This window comes from Falco cherrug, chromosome 4 (assembly GCF_023634085.1).
Source record: "Falco cherrug isolate bFalChe1 chromosome 4, bFalChe1.pri, whole genome shotgun sequence".
Lineage (NCBI taxonomy): Eukaryota > Metazoa > Chordata > Aves > Falconiformes > Falconidae > Falco > Falco cherrug.
In genome coordinates this window covers 20,953,714-20,959,713 of record NC_073700.1, presented here as the reverse complement: position 1 = coordinate 20,959,713, position 6,000 = coordinate 20,953,714, and positions in this window count along the sequence as shown.

The following is a 6,000-nucleotide window of genomic DNA, read 5'->3' as shown; positions in this document are numbered from 1 at the left end:
TACAAGAGAGAAAAAACCCCAAACTTATTTTTGGCCCTATGCTGTTTATGTACATTTTCTTTCATTTAGATGAGTAAAACCAGACCAGAAACTGCTGCTTAAATCCACAGCATTATTTGTTTTACACAAAGCAAGGCACAAGTCAAGCTGCACATGTTTCTCCATCTCCACGTGTGGTGACATCAAGAACACAGTATTTCTTTCCTTCCATTCTCCCAAACCAAGCCCTGTCACTTTGCATGGTAAGCCTCTCTTATAGTAACAGTCCTTGAAAATATGTATTCTTCTCTCTGCCTTCCTCATATTTGAAAGCACGCATACAGCAGAGCCTATGGTAGTTATATCTGACTTTTTTGGTTGTTTTCCCCTCTCCCCACCAGAAGGAATCCAGAAGCTTGTTGAGAGCAGTGCCCCAGCCCCGATGGGAACCGCTCTGGGGATGCCGCAGCCCAACCCACCACCAGAGAACAGCAGCGAAACCCATTCCCTCACCTAAGAGAGGTGTCACTAAAGGTTGAAACTAAGTAAAAGTACAAAGTCAGTCAATACTTTCTCATCAAAAACCTCATCAATGTAGCTATACATACCGGCTAAAATGGAACAGAACAAATACAGATAGCAAGTGATAAAGATAAGAAATATTTAGTGACATTCTTGGTATCTTCTTTAACTGGCTGGAAGACTAAAATACCTGGGGAAAAAAAAAAAAAGAAAAAAAAAAAAAGAGAGAAGAGGCATGATGCTTTAAGACTAATTGAACCAATAATCAAAGGCTGTCTCTAATTCCTGGACTGGGAGGTCAATTACTGAAATAAATTTGACAGCAGATAGATGGTAACAGTGTGCAATTACCATTTAAAGACTTGATAATTATGGCAAGAATTAGTTTGCATTTTCAACTGCAGCAAAATCCATCAATTTTTAGTAGTTATTATCTTGATTATAAGGAGAAACGGATTCAGCTATGTCTTGTCAAACTGACAGAAACCTGAAAATACAATGGGCCCTGATAACAGGCTGATGAAACCAGCCAGAGTTTAAAGTTTCCTTTCCTTAACTGGAAACTTAAATTGCAGATGTGAGAAAATTTTAATGTTCAGAACATTTGGTAAGGAGAGATGTAGACAAATTTATACTCCTAAATAATAGGACTGAGAAATGCATATTTTTTATGAGGTTTGCCAAAATTAGTCAAAATATGGGCTTCTCAGACATTTAAGCTCTTGATTTTTAAAGTCAGAGTCAGCTACAGAGACACATTCCTGCATATTTAAAGAATTAGCATGCTCTTCTTCCATCCCCCATGGCGTTATGAAACTTAGGGTTCATGGGTTCAGGCTTTCAAAGCTCCACAGGGTTGGTGAAGGGGGTTTTATTGTAACCATTTCATTTAAAAAAATATATCTGAAATGTAAAAATTCTCAGTAAATCACAGACTGAGCTTGTTGACCTTTCTTCCTTGAGGTAGACTTTAATTTCCCACCACACTCCCCCCCGCCCCCCCGCCCTTTCTCCTTATTTGAAACCATCTGCAAACAGAACTGTTATGGTGTCCCTGCCTGGGACATCCAGAAAAGTCAGACCCAGGTAGAGCTGCTGAGACCCTGGTGCCCTGGGAGGACAAACCCCCGCGCAGGGGAGCAGCAGCCCTGCCAAGCACAGCACAGTGCAGCGATAACACATGCAGAAAAAGCCAGAAAAAAAAATATGTATAAAACATGACAGCTAAGAGGCTCTGTAAGAGCAACCATCACACCTCTAAAGAACTAGATAATCTGCATACTTGAAGTTGTTAAAAAATGCAGTCAAAAAAAACTAACAGTTTTTGGTTGGGTTTTGTGGGTTTGTTTGGGGTTGGGTGTTTTTTTGTCTTTTATTCTTTTTTTTGTGAAAATTTTTCAAGAAGAAATAAAATCTTCAACAACTGGTGGATATGGAAAATGAAACAAAGCAAATATTTTTCAGCAAATAATCTCCTCCCAAGAAAAGATTTATGACAAAAATCACTCGCATTACTCCTGACAAAGGAACAATGAAAACAAGTGGCTTTAACGGCTACCATGATGATTTCCTCCCCATCTTGAAATGCTCAAGACCTGTGTTCCAGAGCTATTCCCCTACTGCTTGTTACCACTTTCAGGTCCCTTTGCAACAATTATTTTTCCTCAAGAACTTTTTTTTTTAAAAAAAGTTTTTTTGCATTAGGCAAATTAATGTGTCAAATGATCTGATTTCATTGTACTTTCTGTGAATCTTTTTTGGAAAAGTGTACTTTTTAAAAAAGTTATAAATTACAAACTCCTGCTTTGTTCGAAGTTGCTACTCCACTATCAGTCTAAATAACAGTTATTTTTTTTTATTATTAACATCTCTTCTAAATTGCACTTAGAAGAAAATAAATGCTCAGAACAATGACTGCCTGAAGTCGTAAAGGATAACACCCCTCTTACATGGTAACCTGTTCTTCTATTAGAAACTGTGTTTGGGCTTTTAATCATTTAATAAATAATCATAAAAAGAAAACATCAGCAATCTCCACCACCATGTGCACAGCCACCACAGAAGCAAGCACACAGCAGAGAGCCACACGAGTCATTCCCAGCTTGAATCCTGCACTGGGACTGGGCTCAGGAAGGTCCCCACACCAGTAACATACTGGTGAGGACCTCAGTGCCTGCTTAGATCTTCCTTACATCACCCCGAGGAGCAAGCAGGAACCATATTGGACAAACTGCTGTATCTCCAGCCAGACACTGAGCACCAGCCCAGCGCTTTCCCACGAGAAGCCTGTTTCCCTGGGGTGCCTGGCCAAGCACGCCCTGGGCTCACATGCCCTGTGTGATGGAACTGGGGGATGTGGCCCAGGTCATGCTCTCCTCACCCAAAAACCAAGCATTTATTACACAGAGTCTTAAAACCTGAAGATTCATATCTCTCTCTTTTTTTTTAACTTAAAGTTTTACGTTTAAAATAACCCATGAAACAAAAAACCAGAAATGTTCTAGACATCTTGACCCACAGCAGTTTAAAACTCCCAGGTATATCTGTAAGCAGTACACGTATTCATCCCTGAAGAGATGAGGGACATTACAGGCAGCGAGGAAAATGCATGGTGAGGAGGACACGCTGATGCGGCACCAACATGAACAGGCTGGAAGTTTTCCATGTGCAGGGACCAGGGAGATGAGGGACTGATACAGACAGATCCCGACAGGGAGTTGGGAGAAAGAACAAAAAAGTTTGTGCAGGAGAGGCAGCCCTGCTGGATGAAGGATAACAGCAAACCTATTTCAGAATAAACAGAGAAGAGCAGCCACATTGCCCAGAGGGGGAGAGGGGAGCAGCCCCCAGCACACACCACAAACCAGTGCGAGCACAACAAAGCTCTCCGATAGAGATCACAGCCCCATCAACCTCCCCAGCAAAGTCTCCCAACCTTCCCACATCGCTTTTACCTCTTTGCACAGGTAAAAGCACTAACAAAGCCATGCTCCCAGCGCTGGTATGCTCTCACCCAGGTGTCTAGGTCACCTTCCCATGGACACAGGGCTTCCCGCAGCTCCAGCTCCATCCCCAGTCTGGCAAACACATAGGAGACCGCCTCACCTCCCAGCCCTGCTCGCAGGCAGGGAGCTGTGACACCCCCACAGTGCCTCCCCATCCATCAAGGGGTGATGGAAACACTTTGCAGTCATAAAGGTGCAAATGAGGAGGAAAGGCTACCGATTTGTTACTGGGATAACTAGTAAAGAAGTACCACCTGTATGTCATTTCCTTCAGGAGCAGCAGTTGAAAATGAGCCAGTTCTTATTCTGGCTAAATACTGCTGTCTGCAGGAGTGTGCACAGCACGTAACCCCAGCAGGTGCTGAGCAGAGGCAGCAGCTCCCTGCTCACCCTGTGCCAGCTGCGGCTGCCTGCTGCTTTGCACCCTCCCACTCCTCCTCACACCAGCCACTTCTCACCTCTACCCCAGATGAAGAGCAGCTGTCAACGCCACCAGCTTTTAAAGGCTTCTGTCAAGGAGTACTGCAAGCATGCTGAAAAAGCATAGTGATACAAAGTCATAGAGCTCCAAAACAAGACCAGGGTGTCAAAGTCAAAAAAAAAAAAATAAAAAAAAATTAACAATGACCAAAATGTATGGTTGCATGTATTCTGTTCCGAAATATTCCTGCTCTGATGTCGCAAGCAAATGGGAGGGACTGTGCTGCAAATCCTAGGCAGGGCTGTATCTGTAGCACAGGAGTACAAACTCTGCAGGCAATTCTGTTTTTTTTTTTTTTAAATCAAAGGGCCCTGCAGTCAGGTAGGAAAGTCTCCTGTGCCTGCACAGATGCTCTGCAAAAGGAAGAAGCACAGCAGGTGTTGCCAGCTGGGTGCTGTGTGGCCAGGCAGTGGGACAGGGTGTTTTTTTACAGAAATACCCTTACCTCCAGGCAGTGACACCTCTTCTGGGCAGGTTCAGCTAGATCAAATGGGGATGTGGTTCTTGCTAAGATTGAGGCCATCAAGGCCTCCAGCATGGCAAAAACACCACACAGGTCTTGTTAAATAAGGTTTATAACTCTGCAGAGCCTACACATTTCCAAGGAGTGATGCTGCTGGTATTTCCCACTAGGTGACTGGCTCACTTCTCTGCATTTCAGGCTTATTAACATATGGCAAAAGTCCAAAAGCGATGACAATTCACTGGAATACTGAAGAACGGAATGAAATGTTTGAACATTAGAAACAATGCTTTGCCCCCAGAACCATGCCAATAATGCCAACTTGGTATTAAAAGCAAAATATTAAACAAATATATTGGTCCCATACTTCCTCCTTAAACCTTCGCCGGGGGATTTGTGGGCTGGGTGTCAGCAGAGGTGGTGGGATGCGGTGAGCTGGGATCTGCAGCCTGTGCTCCCGATGGCGGCAGCAGCATCTTTATTCTCACTCCAGTGAAGCACGTGATTGTAAGACTTTTCCCTCTCCATTATGTTATTGAGAAAAGAGCCAATCTCATTATTCCAGAATATGAATAATGATCAAAAAAACCCCTTGGGATGCCCTTGGTGCCACCCTGAAAGGTGGATGCTAGTTAGCACAGTCCTACTTTCTGCATTTGCACCAAATGTATTAAATTCAATTTGTGGTGAAGAATGCATTACGAAGTTCTGAAACCTTCCTGCTAACATGAAGTAGCTAAAAACATGAGGAAGAAGAAAATGTACAAGAGCATTTCTTTCACCGAGTGAAATACTCTTACAATAGTACAGGAACCACGTGGGTGTTGGAAGGCACGGATTATTCTCTCTGTGAGCAATTTGTACCACACTTGAGCACTGCCTATATCTTTCAAATTTCTGTTAAATACCTTTAAAAAAAATAAATAATGGATTTGGCAGCAATATCAGCTGCCACGGATTCATCCACTGGCTTTTAATGAGTCCTCAGCAGCGGCAGTATTGCTGTTCCAGGCGCCAGCCGGGTGTCCCACCTGGCTGGCCTCTCTCCCTGGGCAGGCTAAAGAAAGCATCTAACACCGAATATTACAGGTGTGGAAGAGGGGAAGACAAGATGACCATTTCAATACTCAGTAACAAAAGAACTAAGGTATTTTGCTCTTTTCCTGTTTTCCTTGGCAAATAAAGAACATCTGTTGTATTTCTGTATAATGAATACATATAGATTTCGGACTTTTAGCATAAAGTGGGATTTTCCCTAACTAAGGGATAAGAAAAGAATGAGCATTACTGGTTTTCTAGGTGCCTGGTTACTTATAAAATCACCATTATTCTGGTGATCTTCCATGAAGAGCAGAAATTCACCCTGCTAATCTTTATAGCTATATTCTACCACATGTAACTGGATCAGTTCCTTTCACCTCTGTCCATGCCTGATATGTTGAGCTTTTGTCTTCCGTTTCATGGCTAAGCGTATTTTAATACTAGATAATGTTATTTTTGCAGGTATTTCACATGCCACTTAGCTTAAAGCTCCGTGTGCTTGGGAGGTT